The sequence below is a fragment of the Prionailurus bengalensis genome, chromosome D4 (assembly GCF_016509475.1).
Source record: "Prionailurus bengalensis isolate Pbe53 chromosome D4, Fcat_Pben_1.1_paternal_pri, whole genome shotgun sequence".
Taxonomy (NCBI): domain Eukaryota; kingdom Metazoa; phylum Chordata; class Mammalia; order Carnivora; family Felidae; genus Prionailurus; species Prionailurus bengalensis.
In genome coordinates, this window is record NC_057359.1 from 69,361,579 (window position 1) to 69,383,894 (window position 22,316).

General features: G+C 38.4%; 1 long non-coding RNA gene across 1 annotated transcript in view; it reads left to right on the plus strand.

Moving 5' to 3' along the window:
- The window catches only part of LOC122474284, a 38,784-nt gene extending 35,984 nt beyond the window's left edge, over window positions 1-2,800 (plus strand). Inside the window, exon 4 of the long non-coding RNA XR_006294882.1 lies at window positions 2,506-2,800. This is a non-coding gene — a long non-coding RNA (uncharacterized LOC122474284). The remainder of the gene's footprint in view (window positions 1-2,505) is intronic.
- Window positions 2,801-22,316: the final 19,516 nt, after the last annotated feature.

A 22,316-nucleotide genomic window follows, 5' to 3' on the forward strand; every position in this document is an offset into this window, starting at 1 on the left:
ATTATATGGGAGAAAAAAGTGTGGAGTTTTCTTGTTTTCCCGAAGAGAGGAGAGGATTAGAAGATGTGGATGTGGAGGTTGATTCCATTGTGAATCTGGATTGGTTCTAATTCAAAAATGGAAAGAGGAGAGAATGGAATTAATTAGACACTGTGCTGGGAAGTTAAACATATTACCTTGTTTGAACCTCAGAACACCACAGCATGTACCTGCTTTGCCCCAACCTGTTCTTATTGCCCCTATTTTATACATGAGAAGACTAAGGTTCAGAAACATTTGTCTCACATCTGCCCACTGGCCTTGAGAGACATAGCAAAGCTCTTGAGTGCTGGTTGGGGAACCAAAATGATATGTCCTTTCCACATGGGTTTTCTTCTACTAGTCTGTCCACGCCAAGGGCTTTTATGATTATGGCTTCTTTTTTTTAATTTTTTATTTATTTTGAGAGAGAGAGAAAAAGCACAAGCAGGGGAGGGGTAGAGAGAGAGGGAGAGAGAGAATCCCAAGCAGGCTCCTCGCTGTCAATGCAAAGCCTGACACAGGGCTGGACCTCAGGAACGGTGAGATCATGACCTGAGCTGAAATCAAGAGTTGGATGCTTAACCGACTATGCCACCCAGGTGCCCTTATGATTATGGTTTCCTAAACCCGACAGAAGCTAGATGAACGAATGGTAGCTGGAGAAAAGATGAATACTCAGTAAACTGTTCAGTTACCAAAGATGGCATAATTTCAGATAAAGATGTTAAGGCCTCTGAAACGCCTTTGCTCTCTCCCACTGTTTGGAACTTCAACATTGATACACAAGAGAACCTTAGACCCCAGAAGATCATAATTGAATGAACAGTGCTTGCATAAAAGACATATGGCCATCACAAAGCTTTGCCCTACAACACAAAGAAGCATTTCTTGGGGGTCCAAAGTGAACCATCTCATCATCACCAAGCAACCAGATCATATTCTCACATCTCCTTCTGACAGAGGAGACGGATGGTGGTGCTGGGGGCTCCAAACAACTCCCACAGGCAGGCAAGTTCTTCAGCAAGCTTCCTCCCTGGGGTCGACTACCTGGAAAAGGAGATCTTCTCCACCCTTGCTTCTGTGGGGTGAATCAGGAGGAGTGGACCAATAAATCTGGTCTTCCTCTCAAGTCCACATTCTCAAAAAGGATGGTGATTTTTATTTTGCAGTTTGCAGGTTCACCAGGACATATCAACAGGTGACTGGCCAATAAAGGCCCAAAACAACATGGATGTCGGGCAGGACCATGGGCACTGGACCAAGAACCTAGGTCTCCAGAAACCAGCTCAAGCCATCTCTCTGGATTACGTGTGTGATAAGGAGTTGCCAGCCTGGCTGGCAATGTGAAGAAACTCAGATGTGCAGCCAAAGAATCTGTTCAGAGGGTTAGGCTTCCAAAGAGGGAGGAAATAGTTCAGGGAAAGATGTGAGGGGTCATGGTGGCCCGGCCTACCGCTCCTCCCTACAGGTCAGCCAAGTCAGGCCCTGTTTTATCAGATGGGATGCAGCCTCTCTTCTTTCACTGCTTCCTTGAAATGTACAGCCCAGATTTAGCAATTCTTGCCTCCATTATGTTCGGACAGAACTGATTCTTTGGCTCAAGTACTGAAAAGCAGACATTCTGTGGGCTGCCTGGCACCCTTGGTCTCCCTTCACCCCCCTAAAAGCCCTTTAGGTCAGATGACGCAGATAATACCAATGACCTCTCTCTGACAAATGAGGACTCCGACAGAGGGAGACTGCCTGACTACTCCAGCAGTTTTCTCCTTGCATGTCCTGTGGGATTAGACAGTGTGGCCCTGGTTCTCACTGCCACACACTTACATGCTACAATTTTAAGCCAAATGAGTCTCTCCTTTTTCAAACTGCTGTAGGGCAATAGTTTCATAATGCGGAGGAACTCCATCAAATTTGGATTTTATTTATAAGATGAAAGGTCCCCTTTGTATGCAGGCACAATGGGAAGAGGATACACGTCAAGACCATCTTCCTGAACTCTTACGGTTTTTTGTCCATCTCAAAGCAATGCTGTGTGTCTAAAAAAAGCCAAGAATCATTGCTATTATTGCTGTTTTTGTTGTTAACATTCTTCTTATTGATTGATTGGTTGATTGATTGATAGTGGTGGTTGTTGTCATCCTGGGCTCACTCTCAATCTCTCAATTCCTAATTCAAACGTTTGTTTTTCTGGCTTCTTTACCAAAACCTTATAATGAGAAGAAATTTACCATCTACATGGCCCTGCTCTGCCTCCATCCCCTCCCTAATTTTTTCCTCACTATAGAAGTCATAAAGTCACACATTTTGCAGCCTTTATCCATTTCCTATGGTTGTAAAACTTCATGGCACTAGGATTTCTTTCCAACTATAAGATGTTCTAATTCAAAATTTTGTGTTCCTTTATGTCAGTGCTAAGCAACCTTTTTACTCTCAGGTAATTTAGGAAAAAAATAACATCTACACGTGATTCTTTTTTCTCTACAGTTCAAAATGAAGACGGCTGTATTGGGTCCCAAGAGGCCTCCACTGCTGGAGGGACTGGAGAGCTGGGCTCCAGAAAGCTCTTCTGCCCCTTCATCACAATGGCCTTGGGAGTTGAGGGTCGCTCCAGGGCAGACTCCTCAATTTTTATGCATCCCCTGAGAGCCAGAAACCTAAGGACGCTTCTCTGGCACCACCCTCCGTGGTGGTACCAATGAGTTCTAGCGATGTCAGTGCTGCTGTGTCCTTGTTTAATATACTTCTGAGTTGGTTATGCTTATAAAATACAGTACATTCATTTGTCAATAAGTCTTCTTTAAAGTCTCATTAAGAATTCTATGGTGGGGTGCTTGGGTGGCTCAGTCAGTAAAGCATCTGACCTCAGTTCGGGTCATGATCTCGTGGTTCCTGAGTTCAAGCCCCCATCGGGCTCTGTACTGACAGCTCAGAGTCTGGAGCTTGCTTCAGATTCTATGTCTCCCCCTCTCTGCCTCTCTCTCTCTCTCTCTCTCTCTCTCAAAAATAAATAAACATGAAAATTTTTTTTAATTAAAAAATAATTCTATGGTGAATGATGTATATAAAACTGATGGTCTGCCCTGGGGCCCATTTGACTTAACATGGCTTCTCCTGTGGCTATTTCATAATATTTTTGAATTGTGAAGAAAGAAAGTAATTTTTTTCTGTGCACATATTCCCACTGTTCTTTTTTGACAATAAAGTCAGTATGATGTTAAGGAGTCAGAAATAGGGTTTATAGCACTACTTGACTCATGGCAAAGTAAATGAAAGAATGATATTTGTTGTGATTTCTTCATCAATATAATTTTGGTGAAAAATGGATTGGTTTAAAATAGATGAAGTTTAATTATTTACTCAAGAAATACAGCCAATGATAACAATGAAGACTTGACTCGAATTTTATTCCATAGCCTGGCTGTCTTGCACATTTGGATTAGGAAGCCAGAGCAGATATCCAGTTTGTTTTTCAGGCTACCTTTTTCCTTTTCATTCTACAAATGAAAGAACAGAGGGCACAATAGGGTAGGGGTGTCTCCCTAGTCTCATGGAAGGTTGATGGCTGGGATGCGGTGAGAAGGGATGCCTGCTAACTCCCCAGGCAGAACTTGTCCACTCTTCCAGGGCTCCTTACTAGCTCAGGACCATTTTCTACTGCTATTCCATGTGGGGCACCCCTTAACCCTCTCTCTTTTATTGTATTAAATGGTTGATTACTGAGGCTCAAAGCAACATGTATAAACATAGTTCCACATCCCTGTGCACACATATTCTTCTGTTTCCTCCTAGGAACTGAATCTTTTAAAGTATGGTATAAGAAAACAAATATGTTCAGTTGAAAGGCAATGTGATAGAGTTAAAAGGGTTTGGGCTTTAAAATCAGACCAATTTGGGGCGCCTGGGGGGCTCAGTCGGTTAAACATCCGACTTCGGCTCAGGTCATGATCTCGCAGTTAGTGGGTTCGAGCCCTGCGTCAGACTCTGTTCTGACAGCTCACAGCCTGGAACCTGCTTCAGATTCTGTGTCTCCCTCTCTCTCTGCCCCTCCCCCCACTCACTCTCCCTTTCTCTCTCTCTCTCTCTCTCAAAAATAAATAAACATTAAAAAAAAACTTTAAAATAAGACCAATTTGGGTTTTAAAGCTGGCTATATCTCTAGCTAGCTGCATGGCCTTGACCATATTACAGTGCCTCCCTGAGCTTGAGGTCACTATTTGGACCATGGAGATGTTCCATGTACATTCCTTAGCCTTCCTTCCCATCCATGACAGTCTGTGCCAGGCAAGATAGCAGACAGATCATATCTGAAAATTCAGAACAGAAAAGTGGCTCCACAGGTTCTCAAACGTGAGGACATTTTGAAGTGAAAAATGTTCATGTGCTATTTCGATATCCCATGTGTACATGCAACATGTAATACTGATCCAATCTATATGTAGTTCTTGGGACATGTATAAGTTTCTCAAATCTTGCCATAACTCTGCAGGTATACCTTCCCTACCGTCTACAGTAAAAATGCCATCTCACCTTTGGTTCTCAGGATTATGCCCATCTAGCAAATCACCTTTGGTTCTCAGGATTATGCCCATCTAGCAAATACCTGATTATTCAATAACCACTATTACATATCTGCATTTTCTGTAATGACATACCAAGTAGAGAATATGTAGCATTAGAAAATATAATTTTCCGTACAACAAAAACCTACTGTGTACTTGAAGAATAAAAGAGCACTTTTAATAAATGGGGAAATGCATATTTTTAGAAAATATAAATTTAGAAAAGATATTTATCTTTCAGCTGTTAAGAAAGCACAGTTAACAAAGTAAGCTTTTTATCAGTTTACAACTTAAATATATCCTTTGAAATGTAAAAGCTGCAATATTTTTGTATATTCCCTTTTCTAAAACTTTCAGATAACTTCCACTAACATTTATAAGATTCTCATCAGGAAGGATAAATGCAGTTGTAACTGGATCTACTCAAATGAGGCATTAAAAAAAAAAAAAAAGTTATGTTGCCTGACTGGCCCAGAGAGTCAACAATAGTTTGAACACTCTGAAGGAGGCAATATCCAGGCACTTCATGGTCCCTAGGCCCTTTGGCTCTTCACCACCCTCAAAGCATGAAGAGGAGCTGGTGGTCACAGTGGTACCCTTCAGTCCAGAATCCGACCCAAGAGAAGTATCCTATGAAACAAGTCTGGTGAAAGTCCTAAATAACCCAACTGGGCTCCTTTCTGCCATCGCTTTGTATGTGAACACAACCCCCCTAAACCTTTATAGACACTAGGGTTTAATTTCAAGCTTTCTAGTCACTGCTTCATTCTTCTCCGAGAGTCAACCATGTGAAGCTCCATCCAATTTCCTTGTCACTTCTAAGTTATACAAGTGAGTTTTTACTGCCGAATGACAATTACATTAAATGGAAACGGTCTGTACATACAATGATTTGATGTGAATAAGGAGGCCACTTTCCCTGATCTTGTGGGTCTCTGGGTATGCTAATGTCTTTGGGACAGAAAAGGCGTATTGAATGAATGTGCTTGCCCAAGTGAATTCTCTTGTCAAGACCCATACTGCCTAACGCCAGTTCTCAGGGAGAATTCTCCACTGCCAATCTCAAATTGCATATTGTTAATGCGTGCCATTAAGATTAATCTTTGCTTTAGCTGTCAGTTCTTATTTACAGACCCCAATTTTCTTTGCTGCAGTTAACTCTAGCTATGAAATCTTCCCTCATTCTGAGGCCCTCATGCCACCTCAAATTGGCCTTAATTTGAGGATGGAACATGTATGGAGGGGATTAAGACCCACCTGAATTCACCGTTCAGTTAATATAGATGAAACCTCCTTATCTAGTAGATTCTTCAAAAGAGTATTAATAGTGTGGCCCCCAAATTTTATTGCACATACAAATTACAATGTTCTTGGCCGAACATAGATGACAAGAGGGAAGAAAACTATATTGATTGAAAACCTACCATATATAAACATTGTCATGCTCAAAGCTTTACGTACATTAATTCATTAACAACAACCCTATGAAGAAATTAATATTTTCTCCAAATTACAAATACAGAACGTATATCTTACCCAAAGTACCCAAAGTACTTACCCAAAGTAACCCAAAGTTACCCAAAGTAACTTACCCAAAGTCACAAAGATATTAAATATAGTGGCTGAATTTTTTTTTAAGTGGGGTTGGGATATCTGTTCTGCTAGTGCTCTTTCACTAGAACAGATAGAACAAGAAGTTAAGAGCTTCCAATTTTCTCACTTTCTCAACTAATGACCATAAGAATTATGTTCTAGGAGTTTATATTATTTAGCACATAATGGTAAATAGTTGCATCTCATATTTAGAGCATATCTAATTCTAAAGGTTGTAAAGAATTAGGGAACTGATTTTTTGGGATCCATTTTCTCTCTCTTGTCTCTCAACTAATTATTCTTTAATTTCAGCTGAGGGGTTCTGTTTGTACCGTGTCAGTCACTCCCACCAAAAAAGTACTTGTGGGTAAGAGTTTTCAGTAGTGGAGTTAAGGATCTATTTCACTAATTCAATTTCCTCAAGAAACCTGCAGCCCTCTGCATTTATTGAAAATGGACATTCCTTAGGTTGAGTCTTACGGAAATTCACAGGTGACCAACTTAACTAGAATGCATAAATATGACTTCTCCTCCTTGTCAACAGCAGTTTGTTGGCTCTTAGCACAGTCTACACAGGACTGGAATCAGAGGAGAGAGGAGCTATCTCTATATCCTAGCCATGGATATGTAGAATCAAAGGCACCAAAACAATGACTTTTATAGACACAACTTCTCATTTGGCATAGTTATGCAGTTAGTGCTTATGGGAAAGAATAAAAAAAACTCAAAGGGAGGAGGAGAGGAAAGAAAGATATAGCAGCTTCCCCAGATAAACTTTTCCTTGAAAACATTGAATTCAATCTCTGCTTAAAAATGTGGGGCTAAACATACATACTTAACCCCTTGCTCCCTCCTTCCCAAAAGGCACTATAATGTGTTATTATTGTTTGTTTGTCTGCCCATCTGTTTGCTTTAAAGTATAGATATAGAAGGACAAAGAAAACAGAGGAGCTAAGAGAAAGAAAATTTGGGAAGGTGGAAAGTAACTGGATGAGTAGTAATAAACTACCAGAATCCTAAACTGGAGAAAGATGTAATTTCAAAACAATGGGAACAAAGAGGATCCTACAGATTTGCTGAGAAGAAATACAGCTTTCATGTAAAGGTTTAAGAGTTGTACTGGCATCATACTTCCTAACACAAAATGTGGAAACAAAAGAAAATTGAACAATGCCTTCAGAATTCTGAGGGAAATTATTTCTTTCCCTGAAGACTATGCCCAACTAAGCTATCAGCTATATGTGATAGGAATAAATGTTCAGACACACAGGTTTTAAAAAGATAATTTCCTTGTAACTCTTCTTGGGAAACTACTAGAGAGTAAAGCAAAGAGAAGAAGGCTTGAGATCCTAAAAATAGAGAATCTAACATGTATCAAAGGGAATCTCCAGGATGACAGTGAAGGGAAATTGCAAGAAAACTCTCCCTAGAGAGTAACTAGTTTGAGAAGCAGGCACTGAAGGGTTTCGCATGCAGAATATTTATTAGCGATCAATACTTCTCAGATTATAGGAAGAAAGGAGAGGACAAGAGGACAAGAGGACAAGACAGATGCAAGACTGAGCAGACTGAAGAACTGCATTGTGATGCAGATAAAATAATACCTTGGCCACCCCCTCGGGAAGCTGTGGAATATTACAGCACATTGAAATTATCCCACAGTGGGCTGAAGTGCCTTTTATTCCCTCTTCATATCGATCTTTGGATACAGGCCACCTTGGGAAGGCCATGCCCTTGGGAGGGCCAGCTCTCTGCAGGGGAGGCAGAAGACGAGGAAGCTGACAGCAGCTGGAACAAAAAAAGATCCCGCCCTTGAAAGGGCTTCTGGGCAACACATCTCCATGTTCACCACACCATCCCAGGTGGGAGCAGGTTAAAAGAATACAGAAGAAAGTTCTTTAAGGAGATGAAATTAATAAACTATCTAATATGTTTTTGATTTTACACAACTGGGAGTAAATTTGGGGATGAACTGAAGAGAACATACAAACCTAAGCAAAGGACAAAAACAAGATTAACTCCAAGGACAATGAAATATTGTGCGAGAAAAGGAATCGTGCAATACTGCGTGCCCAGCTATGAATCATCTTTATACGGTCACATAATTATTTTGAAAGTGGGGAAATACGCACTGTGGATAGGGGTAAATCCTCATCTACCATAGTGGGAAATCAACATGAGCACTTTAAAAAGTTTTTGCAAACTAAGAAATAGCAACATTCTAATATTTAGTTGGCTTTCTCTGAATTACAAGTGTACAATAGAGTAATAGTGGTATTATTATTATATCATTATTGTTATTTATAAAAACAAACAAGAGGGCTGGATAGCTTTTATTTCGTGGCCTGTAAATCTATCTTACTAGAAATGATGCCTGCCTATCTATATATAATCTTCTGGACTATTCTATTCCAGAATATTTTAATACCTGACTAACAAGGGTCTCAGGTTATAAGTTCCACTTCATCAATTCTCATTCAACAAGTGGAATGATAGAAGAAAAACTTGCCGTGGCCCTGACAACAACCTGGATATTCATCAAATGCTCCGTGTTCCCAGACTTAGGGCTTTGCACATGATTTTCTGGCTTCTTGGACTGGTCTTGGCCCCATTCTCTGCAGAAGTTGCTGCTTCTCTTTGAAGCTTGAATGTCAGCCGTAGCCTGAGGCCTTCCAGGAGTAGGACCCCTGTATCTCAATACGTCTTCTGTTACTCTCTGACCGAGTCCCCAACATTTCCAACAAGCTCCCGTTATTTTATTTATTCACTCATCCGGTTTTCTTCTTAACTCTCTCCAGCCTCAAAAGACATTTCCATACAACTGGGGGCCCTGTCTGTCCTTTTTACTCTGTATCCAGGTACTTGGTAGGTGCTCAATGAACAGGTATTGAAATAAGTACATAAATACATAACATGAGCTTCACAGTTAAGATGATTAGGCAACCTTCTGATTTGGGGGTGTATTTCAGAGTAGTCCCAATGTCGCTGATGGTGGCTGTTTGATCTCGTCACTGCAAATGTGGGACTGAGCACTCTCAACTGAGTTTTCAAAGCCACTAGACAGATAACCTCCTACATTCCAAACCACACCTTTCTAAATGCCCAAGTTCAGAGCCACAGTTGGTAAGTCGTTCAGTATGTGCCAGCCGTTCCACCAATACAGAAATTGACAGAGCAGAAAGCAAAGATACGAACACATTGTTACCATCATTTATTGAGCATTTACTACCAATAAGGCACTCTCTCACCCTGGTAATAATCCCGATAATTTTGTTTTGTTTTTTGATTCTCAGTTTAAGATGAGAAAATAGAGGCTCAGAGAACTTAGTAACTTGTCTAAGAACACACGGCAAGTAATTATCTGAGTGCTAAATGAGAACTCAGGTCTGTCATTTCTAAAGCTGGTGCTCTTTCTGCTATAAAATGTCATTTCTAGAATTTAAATTTGTACCTTTTCACACCCAGAAGATCAAACCACAGTAGCTAAAACTGTGCTATTATAATAACACAGCCCTTTCATAAAAGGAAAACTTAGGAAACCAACTCCTCCTTCAGTTTGTTGTCAAGAAATTTAAAGAGTTTTTTTGTTCATGGATCACTTACGCAATTTTATATAATGACCCTGAGAATCACGGCTCAATCACTGAGGCCTCAGCATAAATCAAGAGAGGAAATGATAATAAATATCTTTGAGCTAATAATGGAAAAGTACCAAAGTCTTCCAGGGTTACAGGTTAGCAGGAAAAGATATAAAATGTAAATGACACTTCATTTACTGTAAGAACAAGGTACAAATGTTCAGAGTAATTTCTTTCCACCATGAATTCCTAATGAAATGTTGAGATCAATGTCAAGCAGATTACGGAAACAGGACATGGAATTGATGTCAAAATAAGTCAAACCCAGTGAAGTAAGTTAGAGGAAACGGGGCCATATGATCCTTTGTCTTTGGTTTCAAGAACAAAGAACCACATTTCTTTCTCTTCTCAAAGCAACTGTATTTAGAAGTTATTAGTTATGCTGAAAATACCAAATTTTTATGGTACAGTTATAGCTTCAAAAGATGCTGGACAAAACAAAACAATCTCCCCCTTAAAACAAAACTTATCAAAATAATTTTTAACAATCTTAATTTCAAGTTTCCATATTAATTGTTATTTTGATAGACACACGAAGATAATTTATAGTGAAAAATATATGGAAAAAAATCTTTGTTTGTGAGAACAGAGTCCCAGTTTCCTATTTTCAGAGAAATCATAATCACAATTTCTCTAATTATAAAATACACGTTCATTATTTGAAACTTGAAAAATGAGAAAGAAAACTCTTCTATAATCCTACAAACCATGATAATTTTCCTATAGGAATAAATACATTTATATATTACATATGTAATAGATATTTCATGCTTCATTTTAGGATGTTCATAATCTACTCCCTACTCTGTGCTTGGAGATTAGGGTTTTCCAGGATGATCATGATTTTATGTATTTTTTTTTAATTATGGTGGTCTTTATTGAACATGATGTGGTTCATATGCCTTCAAAAATTTTTTCATATAAATACATTTGGCAGTCTTGCTGGATGGTGTTTTCACACTGAGTTCAAAATCTATGTTATTAAAACCCCACAATCCACCTTCACGCCACCCATGTTATCAGACACCTGACCCGGAAGGACATGGGTTGAGGGTGTTGAACTGACATCCTAGTGAAGCCCCATCCTGCTGACCCTTCTCGGCACCATCCCCTTTTCTCTTTGCTCACCAGCCATCTCCATAGAAATCTCTTTCAGAATCTCACATTATAGGTATCAATGAAAGGGAGTGGGTTTTGCCCTTGCCCATGACTGCCATAAAACCAACCCAGAGGCTTCCTCCTCTCTATCATCAGCTACTTCTTTGGGTGTCGTGGTGCTCAGCATCTTCTTTTCTTTTTGTCTTTTTTCTTTTCTTTTCTTTTCTTTTCTTTTCTTTTCTTTTCTTTTCTTTTCTTTTCTTTTTTTGAGGAGGGTTTATAATTGTCCCAAGCCATGGAAAAGATGGCACAGAGCACTTCTTGCACCTCAGCGAGATCCTGGGCTGAAGAAGCTGTAGAGGACCACTGTGTGGACCCGGCCACCCCACCACATGGACACCCAGGTCTGCCCCTCCACCTCACACGCCCCAGCTGCACAAGGTCACTTCTCCTCCTCCTCCCAAACCACGCCGAAACCACAAGTGAGACAACTCTTCTCAGATTTCCTGTGTTGGCATAAAAGTTCACACCCTGCTTCCCTCCAGCCTTCCCTTTGTGTCTCAAAAGCCTGTGCTGAAAGTTAAAAAAAAAAAAAAAACAAAAAAAAAAAACAAGAAAAAGAAAACCAAGAAAAAGAAAGCCTGTGCTGAAGGTTAAAAAAAAAAAACAACAAGAAAAGAAAACCTCTCTGTTTCTTACCCTTTCAGTCCTGTTTCCCCAGAGTCAGCGTGAAAGCCGCCAAGGAAAGGTCACGTGCAAGGGGGGAGAGGTTCATATTCCAAAACATCATCCCACTGATTCAATTACTGTCTGCTCCTCAACAACTGTGAGCAGCATGAGGGCAGAAGCGCCATTCCTGATGCCTGCAGCCCAGTGCTGAGCACCACTTCTGGCACAGCTGTGCGGTCTCAGCAACTCCCCACTGAACAAATACGCACTGTTATCTATCACGATTTTTGCTTATCAGATATGGAGAAGTTTGGCTGCAACAAACGGTATTCTTAACAACTTCCAACAGTGCAAAGTTTCAATCAAGCAGAAACATGCTTTATTTCGAAGTGGAATACTGGAGTACTTCGTGTAAACTGTTGAATTAAACAGATTTATGATAGTTCTGCAAGAGTAAAAGTTTACAAGGTGTTTTAAAGAAACTGATATCACACGCCATATAATTTCCACAAGCATTTCAATGTAAGACTGTGTAATTCCTCTGCATCTGATGGTGATGTAAGTGCAGGCATCCAACACTCAGCCCTCCACCCTCAGTCAAATGGGATGACCAACGGATATAAAATTAGGGAAAAACCAGCATCAGCGTTGGAAAATAGGAAGGATGCCATACATATGCCCAACACGTTAGGGGATGTATATTTCATATAGGCTAATGGTAATGAACCCAAGGCACCATTTAGGCTCTATTCATGATTGTCCCTATGATAGAGAAGGAGTAGAAAGGAAGTAGAGGGACCAAGACAATCCCTAGAAGAGTAATTTGCAGGGGTGAAAAGAGATCTTGGGATGGGAAAACCCAACCATCAAAATGCTAGTTCTGCTGCTAGCCTTTCTCCTTAAGCCAGGACCCATCTCAAGAAGAAACTGCTCACAACAGAAGCAAAAGGCCACGTCAAGTAGGAGGCCATGCCAAACAGCGGGTTGGTCCTAGGTCCTGAAAAGAAACTGCACGTACGAATAAGAAAATCACCTTGAAGACATAAAATGCTTCTTTTGAAATATGTACTCTAAGAAATAACAGAAATATACTAATTGGTTTCTCAGAAAGACTCTGGAGGGCTTCTGAATGAGTCTCTGATAACAGAGTCAGGAGTGGAAGTAAAAACAAAACAAAACAATACAAAACAACTGTTGGATGTGGCATAGATGACTGACTGTCCACCAAAGATTCATGGTTTCCCTTCCATTGTTATTCTTTGAAGATACCTTCCACTTCACATTACGGTAGAGCCATAAGAACAGTTCTTGCCAAAGGAATATGAGTAAAAGTGAAGTTCGACTAAGGCTTTTGAGAAACCAGTATGTCTTCTCTGTCAAATCTGCCTGCTTTGGCAGAAAGGTCCTCAGGAATGGAAGAAAACTGGGACTCTGGATCATCAAGGGGTGGAGGAGGGTAGAGAATAAACTTCTATTGTTAAGAATGTTGGAGTTTAGGGGCACCTGGGTGGCGCAGTCAGTTAAGCGTCCGACTTCAGCCAGGTCATGATCTTGCGGTCCGTGAGTTCGAGCCCCGCGTCAGGCTCTGGGCTGACGGCTCAGAGCCTGGAGCCTGTTTCCGATTCTGTGTCTCCCTCTCTCTCTGCCCCTCCCCCGTTCATGCTCTGTCTCTCTCTGTCCCAAAAATAAATAAATGTTGAAAAAAAAAATTAAAAAAAAAAAAAAAAGAATGTTGGAGTTTAATTCATGCAAATTGTTTAATGGCTGCAAATTCCTACTTTCCCAGCATCCATGCCCTGTTACAATGTGACTGCAATGCCTTGGTGAGATAGGGAAACTAAAGAAACTCCATAAAGGACTGCTTTTTTGCTCCTTTTCCTGCTTCCATTCTTGTTAGGATCTGCATCCCTGCCTTACCCACACCTTATAGTACAGATAATGTTTGTCCTCCTTGTAAAGGCCAAGGAGTTGATTTCCTTGGAGCCTTCTAGCACAATAGACAACATCTAATGAGTGACAAGGAGGAGTTATCATGTGTATTTTCCAGGCCACTAATTCACCAAGACCCCTGGCTCTAGGGCACAAGTGGCTTACAGAAGACACCTAAATACTCACCTTTGCTCCTGGACACCTGAGGAGACTTGTCCACCAGAGCACAAGTCTCAATACAACCCCAGAACCCAGGTAAAGACAAGATTCACTCTTCTTTCTTTTCCCAGTCTCCCAGACATTCCGCACTCTCACTAGGTCTTCAATAAACTCTGTTCGCGCTTTCCTTACACTTGCATTTGATTTCTAGGCTGCACAAAGCCAAGAACCCTCTTGGCTAAAACTGTGGAATCCCTTCTAATTCCTTGGACCTAGCCTGAATCATTGGGAAAGGAAAAATTCTACTTCTTCTCTATACTGTCTTTACCAACTAAAGGAAAACTCTGTTTTTCCATACTCTACTATGCTCACACTAATACTAATACTTCACTTCTGACAACAGATGTGTGAGTATTTTTCCATACTAAGCAATTCTTCAATTCTCTGTGGACAGCTGGGTATTCTAGCTACCCGGAGTTCACATCAGATCCCACAGGTTAAGGGCTCAGTTCCACAAGACTACCCCCACTTCAGATGCCAATCACAAGTTTAGGTTTTTATCTGTGCTTCTCACCGACTGGCAATAAATTGGGGGTCCCATGAATCCCTCCTTTGGTTCAACAGTTTGTTAGAATGGCTCATAGAGCTCAGGAAAACAATTTACGAACCACATTATCAGTTTATTATAAAAGAATACGACACAGGAACAGTTAGGTGTAAGAGACGCACAGGGCAAGGTGTTGGGAAAGGGACATGAGCTTCCACGCTCTCTCTGGCATGCCACCCTCCCAGTACCTCCATGTGTTTGGCAAAGTGAACTTCTCCAAACCCCTTCAGTTAGGATTTTTATAGAGGCTTCACTATGTAGGTAGGATTAAGTCATTGGCCATCACTGATTAAGTCAAGCACTAGCCCCTCTCCCCTCCCCAGGGATTGGAAGGTAGGCCCGAAAGTTCCAACCCCCTAATCATGTGGTTGATTCCCTTGAGTCTATTCAGAAGCCCCCAGCCACCACCTTCTCATTAGCATCCAAAAGATATGTCACTGTGGAGATTCCACAGGTTTTAGCTTCAGAACAGGGATAAAGATCAAATGTATATTTCTCATTATCAATCACAATGCCACACCCTCTATCCAGAGGTGGATAGAATCTGGCTGGCCTTGTGACTTGTCTAGACTAACAGGAAGTGTCAGAAGTAACGTGGGCAAGTTCTAGAGCCTAGGCCTTGAGCTCTGTCTTCACCTATTGGGACATCCTCATCACCATGTAATGTGGCCTGGGTCATTAGAGAGAGAGGTTAGAGAAAGACCCCTGTAACAGCCAATACCAAGGCCTCAGACTGCATGAAACCATCTGAGGCTATCTTAGACCCTCTAGTGCCAGGTGAAAAGATAAAGACAATAGCCATGGGAGTGAGTCCAGGAGAAACCAGTAGAAGAATCACAGAAATCAAAATGAAGAAAAAAAAATAACATTAAAAAATACAGTAGAGATAAAACAGACATCTTTGTATTGCAAATTTCCAGAAACAACGCAGTGCTGTCTACAGCATTTTGAGGGGAAAATATTGTGACAAAGAATTCTATAACTAAACAATTGAGTCTGTATATGAAGCTAAAAAAAAAAAAAATCAATTAGTGATTTAATCAAGACATAAACCAAAATTTTTACAATTCAAGAATGTGGAAGTTGTGGTAGAAAAGCTTCAGTGATATAATTAAAGTTGTTTAAATAATTATAAACATGGTTTTAAAACCTAATATAGACATTAATAATAATTCTCAGAAAGGAAGCTACATGATGAAAATGATAATAATTTGGGTCAAAATCAAAACTTATTTTCAATAAAAATTAGGACATGAGGGAAAAAATATATGCAAGTATGTTAACTTTCTTATGCAATGGAAATAAACACAGTTTAATTCTCAACATCAATAATTAGAGAAAATACATTCAAATTTTTTTAATTAAAGGAAAAATATATAAGCCAAATTTAAAAACTGTCCTTCTTATTTTTATCAGTGAGACTTCGAGCAATATATCTCCGCTCCAGAGATCTTTTTTTTAAGTTTGTTTATTGTAAGAGAGAGAGAGAGAGAAAGAGCACAAACCATGAGATCATGACCTAAGTTGCAGTCAAGAGTCAGATGCTTAACCAAGTGAGCCATCCAGGCACCCCAGAATTATTAATAAATTATATATAAATACATGTACCATTGTATGTACATGTATATGTACATTCATTATAGAACATACAGTAACAGAATCATGAAAAGCATGAGATATAACCTGAAATTAACATTAATTTAAAACAAATTCTACTAATAATACAAACAACTTTTTGGTTTCACTAAAATAATAACTTTTATTGAGAGAAGAATGATTAAATTTGCTTTCAATGTTTTTGAAAATCTTGGTTCCATATCTTGCAATGTGGCAATTCAAAGGTGCAATTCTGGGTCCGTTTTTATTTCAAACTTGGTTTTCATGACTAATAACTAAATAAGATCTTTCAAGGAGATTAGACAAACTCAAGGCAAAAAAACATGTCATTCACTACACTTAAAAATCAAGACACTTGTGTTCTATTTCCCCCTCTACCAATTATGTAATTGTTATTGTTGAAATGTGGTAGTAAATTTCCACTTTCAATTGTTCTTGAAAAGGTACCAGTATGTCTTATATTTTTATTCTTCAACAAATGGTTTTAAAATTATCTAAAACTTTTAAATAGGATAAAAATTCTATTTCAAGTTTTTAAAGTATGTTGATATGAGAGACTATTTTTTATAAGTGTAACATTTATATTGATTTCAGCAATGTATCAGATAGCAATGGAAACACCAGGAAACATTTCCAAACATCCGTTTTGAAAACGTTCTCTATTACCTCATAATGTGGCTGATGGTGAATTCCTGCCAGGAAAAGGGAAAGTATTACCTAGTCTACTTTTTTGGGGGGTAGTGGTGGTGGTGGAAGGGAGAGAGTTGTTATTATTGTTCTCTTGTGTTTGTGTTTGCACAATGGACGTTACTTTTAACCTGCCTTTTTTTTTTTCCAGGAATTATTTTTAAGATTCTTGCCAATTTTGTGAATTAGCATAGATAAAAGTAAAAGAAATAACCTTTAAAACCACTTACCTGAGCACACTTAAATTCCAGTGAGTCAAGAAAACTGAGCAAAATGTAAAAGTGTCACCATCATTCACCCTGACTCTAGAAATCACTCTCTTCTACCTCACTCACTGTGAATAAACAGAGTAGGTCTGCCTTACATGTGGACCTGAGCAAAATACCGGTATCAAAGCATATTAAATATTAGTAAAGCTTAATATCTTTCTTATTTTTAAATAAAAAAATATTTTCTTCTGACTTTCCAATGAATGATCTTATACACCAGCTGGGACATATGCATCCCACTCTGGAGAATAAAACTCTAATAAAATAAATCAGTATGGAAGCATAATAGAAAGAAGATCATAGAAATGAGACCAAATGTATCAACTCTGACAGTAAATATAAATGGTCAGAAATCAAAACATAACTGGAAGAGACACCTATAAATCCAAAGTATTAAATTATTTTAAAAGATCAAACATACAAAGAAAGGGAAAGCATTCTTATGTTTTAGCAAGTCCAATCAAATAGGAATTAGGACTCACAATAAAAATTTCAGACAAAAGAGAATATGCAGCAAGTAGTATTAAACAGGACTGGGAATATCCTTGCATATTGACAAAAAGCACAGTACACAGAGATTTCAAGAATAAAAATGCATATAAATTAGAAATACTAGGTAAAATATTCAGAAACACAACTATTAGAGACTAAAATACCAACCCAACTTTGGCCATTCAAGTAGATAAAAACCAACGAAAGATATAGAAAATCTGAATAACAAAGTTAATAAGTTAATATATACATAGTGATTTCAGGGGAAGAAAAGAGAATATACCTTCATTAAAAGACCTTAAGGAACATTTACATATGTATGTCATATATTTGGCTACAAAAATAAAGGCAAGATAAATTCCCAAAAGTAGAAATTGTATATATAGGTCATGTTCTCAGAGCACACTGAAATTGAAATGTAGAAATTAGTAACTTATATGGTGTCACTGGCTATTCACTATAAGCCAGTCTCTCTAAACCTTTCTAAAGCTTTCCACCAAAACATCATAGAAACTACTGTCATCTAGGAATACATAAATTTATCATGTTCTTAGAATATTCCTCTTCTAACTTTATGGAAAAGGGTAATGCAAGGCTTAGTCCACTTCAAAGTTGAAGAAATACGTGTATATTGTAAGGAATTTTGACAATCAATAAAAGTGAAAAAAAAAAAAGGAAAGTAAAAATCATCCATAAGCACACCACCCTGAGATATTTTTGAGATATAACCACTTCAGGCTTTTTCCTACATACACACACACACACACACACACACACACACACTCACGCAAGCACCCGCATGCTTTCCCCCCCCCGACACACAAAATAGAGTCATAGTGTAAGTTTTTAATTTTCTATTCATTGACTAATGTATCACAGGCATATTTCCATGCAATGAATGACAAGCTACACTACTGTCTCCAAAAACAGTGATTTTCTACGGTGCACAAATATACCAGGAGTTAATTCACAAATCCTCTACTGAACTCCTTCTTTATTCATTGATCTATTAATACTTAACCACATTGCTTACATGCGTGCCCGTGTGTCATCTGACGGTGTTTTCTGTGGATTTTCTCTGTTGTTGCTTGGTTGATCTAGTTTAATTTGTAATATTTTGTATTTTGTTGGATTGGTTTGGTTTTGCTAAAATATTTTTAATTTTTATACAGTCAAATCTTTTTTTCTTTTATGATTTCTGATTTTAATGTCATTAAAAACACCTTACATACCCCAAAATTATAGAAAGATTTTTTTTATATTTTGGTTTTAAATGTACTTTAAAAACTTCAATCTGTTTGAAATGTATTTGGGTGCAAGTCATGAGGCTGTGAGAAAGTAAAACATAATGGTTAAAAGCAATGAACCCAGAGTCTAGACTGCCTGGGTTCCAATTCCAGCTCTACTTCTGACTACTTGTATGATCTTGGATGAACTACTTAGCTTGTCTGTATCTCAATTTCCTCATCTGTAAAATAGTGATAATAATAGTATCTACTTATGGAATTCCTGTGAAAATTAAAAATGTTAATTGGTATAAAATATGGAGAGCTATGCCTAACACATAGCACTAGCTACCATTTTTCCAGATGACAAGCCAATTGTGCCAATCCATTCACTAAATAATCTCTGCTCTTATTCCTAATTTGAAATCTCATTTTTATCACTTACTAAAATCTAGTATACTATCCATCTGTCTGGCCCTATCCCTGTACCAACAATTTTTAAATTACTTTGCAACTTTCTAACATGCTTGCATGTATCTGTAGTAGCAAGCCTTCATCATTCCTCTTTTCCAAGGTGTTCTTGACACGCTACCCTGATATTTTTCTAGATGAACTTGAAAATATCTCACCAAATCCTAAAAATAATTCCATTGGACTTTTAATTGGAAATGGGTTGAAGCTATGGGTTTAGGGGTAATTAGCCTATTTACATCAAAAATGTTAATGACAAATAGTTTACATTTTCCAAAAATATACATTGCCTCCATTTAACAGACACACAAGGTTCAAAAAAGCTCAGGAGCTCACAGAGCAAATAGGTCTCGAGATTTATATCTGGATCTAGGTTGTCCTCTAGATGAATGTGTAACTTAGTTATGTGATTTATGATAGTTAACTTGAATAAAAATATACTCAAATATAATTTTAAGATTTTTTTTTACCAACATGTCCACATTTTCACATTTTCCTAGCCATTCTCTTCCTATTTCATGGTGTGCATTCCAAAAGCAACATGTAATCTTGGATGTCAATAAATTCTGTAAGCAGTGGCAATGTTCTCTTCCCACAGCATGATTGTAAGCAGAGAAATCTCATTAAATGCTGACATTTATTTCTTTTTCATAGGGCATCTAACCTAGAGACAATATGCAAATGTGTATGAGTTTTTTAGCTATATAAGGTATGTTTAATAAAAGAATTTTTCAGTGTTGCAAGTTTTTTTCACTGTTTGATGAGAAAGCCTTTGACAGTCTACTGTGTGTTAGCATTTATGCAGGTCCTGCAGTAAACAGATAAAGAAGACACAGTTTCCTATCTCAAGAACTGTAGATTTAAGTGGTTAGATATGGAGAAATAATTTAAATACACTTGGATATTATTGTACTTCACTTCTTAGAAATATGGTCAAGGTAGAGGGAAATCTCATAAAGAAGAGGAGCAGAGAATTCTCCAGGACCCACTGGGGCCTTCCTTGAACATGTGATCTTACCTGGGGCTTGATGGATGAGTGGGAGTTCATCACTGGTTAACAGAAGAAAAGGAAATCTAGGAAGAGAGAAAAACACGAGGAAAAGTTGTGGGGGCAGAAAAGCAGGTTATAGTTGAGAAACTGCACATGATTTCATATTCTGACCATTCAGTATAGATAGTTTCCATCCCCAAAAAGATGTCTTAGAACTTCAGTCTATGAAGACTTAATCAGACTCCTGTTACCCAATCAGCCATCTTTTCTCAAGGTCACTTTTCATACCATCGATTGCTTAGTCTTATCTCTCTTCTGACTTGAAACTTCCCTAATCTCTTCTTTTATAGTTTGGAAATGTCCTGAGCAAAAAAATTCATAAACACCTTCCAGCTTCTCTTTTGCTGAGGTGAAAATTTTGACTGAGTCTTACCCATTTGTACTAGTCAATTGAAAAGTATGGTTAATGTTATTCAGTATTAACACATTGATCATTAGAGTAACAGTCCCCTACATTTTGTTTGGAAACCTATCCAATCCCAAACTCCCAGTCTTTCGTAAATCTGGATGCAGGGCCTGGGTTTCTGCATTATCTCTGTAAGGGAACAAAAGCAGGTCAAAGAAAATACATAGGTTTGGAGAGTGAACTTAGGTTCCAGTCCCAGCCTTGCTATTTGTGCTGTGTGTGATCTTGGGTAAGTCATTTGTCTTTCTGAGCCTCCATTTCCTCAGCTAGAAAAGAAAATGCCCTTGGATTTGCTTACTTGGGTCTCTACGAGGAACAAAAATGAATTATGCACATGAAAAGTCCAGGTAAACTCTCAACTTTTGGAGGATGTCTTAAAGCCTGAGGAAAATAAAATCCTATGAGTGAAAAAACTGGATAACCTCCAGCTCAGTAAAAATTGCCAGTCTTTGAGTGCATTTGATTCTATCACATTGGTAAGTCAGTTTATGAAACTCAGCTGCAACACATACCACATGGTATAAATCATAATTCCTGGGCAGCAAATGTTCCTAAATTGTGTCCATGATGATTTTATAATTAGAAACAACACATGTGGGAAGCAGAGACTAAATACCTAAAAACTGCTCAAAAAACCTTGCAGGAATCCACTAATCTAGGTCCTGCCTTGGTCCGTTGTAGATCCAAAAAGACAAGATTAGGGACTTGAGGATACTTCATGGCAAGGGTTTGTCTTCTGTCTGTGCTGATGAGAGTCATCAGGGGGCATTTCTGACTCTGTAGCCCTCCACTTCTGTCTCCTTTTCTATTTCCTTTTGCCTCTCTCATGCCACTAGCATGGCAAACCCCTTGGGCTTCATTCCCAGACTTATTTTGGCAAGGTATCCACGTTCCTGCTTCCAGTCTCATGCACTGATGGTCCTAGCCAGAGCAATAAGGCAAGAAAAAGAAGTAAAAGTTCTGCAAATTGGAAAAAGAAGTCAAATTGTCTTTTATTTACAGAAGCCATGATTGTCTAACTAGGGAATTTTAAGGAATCTATTAAAAAAAAAACTACTAGAACAAAGAAATAATTTACCATGGTGACAGGATATCAGGTTGATATATAAAAATAATTAATATTTCTAAATACTGACAACAAGCAATTAAAAATTTACAATAGCAACAAAAACATAAAATACATAGAATTAAATTCATTTTAAAAAGAGAAATTTTGGGGTGAAAGAAATGTTCTACATTTTGATTTATAAGTATTAACATTTGTTAAGACTCTTTAAACTCTATACTTAAAATCTGTGCTTTTTATTGAATGCAAATTTTACCTTAAAATAAAAAAAAAAAAAACAGATTGCTAGTTTTTTTTTAAAGATTCCTCTAAAACATTAGGCTCAGTAAAAGAAGCCAGACACAAAAGGTCACATAATGAATAACTACATTTACATGAAATACCCAGAATAGGTAATTCCATAGCCATAACTCAGATTAGTGATTGCCAGGGGCTGGGAAAAAGAGAAACGGAGAGACTGCTTTATGGGTACAGGTTTTACTTTGGTGTGATGGAAATGTTTTGGAACTAGACCAGAGGTGGTTGGCTGCACAACATTGTGAATGTATAAAAAGCCACTGAATTGTTCCATTAAGATGGTTAATTCACTGTAATGTGAATGTCACCTCACTAAGTTATGTAAAAACAAACAAACAAACATAGAAACGATGTCGGATTAGAAAGTGGATATGAGTGTGCTTGCGACCTGGAGTTGGTGACTTCCCCTCTCTGAGCCTGAGCTCTCCTAACTACGGCCTTGGGGCATACGCAGTGTGCCT